Source organism: Myotis davidii, unplaced genomic scaffold, assembly GCF_000327345.1.
Source record: "Myotis davidii unplaced genomic scaffold, ASM32734v1 scaffold464, whole genome shotgun sequence".
In the NCBI taxonomy this organism is placed as follows: Eukaryota; Metazoa; Chordata; class Mammalia; order Chiroptera; family Vespertilionidae; genus Myotis; species Myotis davidii.
In genome coordinates this window covers 156,239-156,972 of record NW_006295287.1, presented here as the reverse complement: position 1 = coordinate 156,972, position 734 = coordinate 156,239, and the positions used below count along the sequence as shown (strand labels likewise).

At 42.1% G+C, this 734-nt stretch overlaps 1 protein-coding gene across 1 annotated transcript in view; it reads right to left on the bottom strand.

The window, feature by feature from the left end:
* The window catches only part of ELSPBP1 (epididymal sperm binding protein 1), an 18,899-nt gene that overhangs the window by 10,250 nt on the left and 7,915 nt on the right, over positions 1-734 (bottom strand). The window lies entirely within an intron of this gene.

Below are 734 nucleotides of genomic sequence, written 5' to 3'. Positions count from 1 at the left end.
TATGATGACCATTATTATTATTATTTGTATTATCTAATGTGCCCAAGATCACACAGCTAGTAAATGGTAACAGCAGGCGTCTCACTCAGGTCTGACTTCCAAGCCCATTTTTCAGATGATAGGCAAGGTGGAAAACTCCTATTTCTGAGGCATGTGGTATGTTTAAAACTCAGTGACAGATCTTTCACAAAAATGAACTCTAATCTTTAAAAAAAAAACCTTGAAGTCAGCCTTAGTGTCCTCATTTTGCAGGGAACAAACTGACCGAGAGATTTGATAACTTTCCCAATGTAGTGTAGGAAGCCAGAGCTAAAGAGTACCTTTTCTCCCAGGACCTATTCTCGGGCATCTGTTTGGTGATTTAAGCAAATTCTAACCTCTGTAACCCACCACACCATTCTTTTGACACTGTTCTGTAAATGCTGGCTCTGACTAATATGTAGTTGTAGATAATCAGCGTGTTGGTATAAGAATGTCAGGACCTAACTTTAAAAGATAACAGGCTCTGACCTTCCGTCATCCCAGTCCTGGGAAGTTTGTTTCCCTTCAACTGTACAACCAGGATGACATAAAACTAGGATGACAGACACCCAGGAGGGTTTCACTCGATCCATTTCAAGGATCGAATGAGGATAGACTGTGCTGGTGAGAACTTAGTCCCCTCCACAGAGAACTCTCCACCCCGCCCCTGGATCTCTTGGTTCTGTTTCCCCTCTCTCTCTCTTGTACAAATT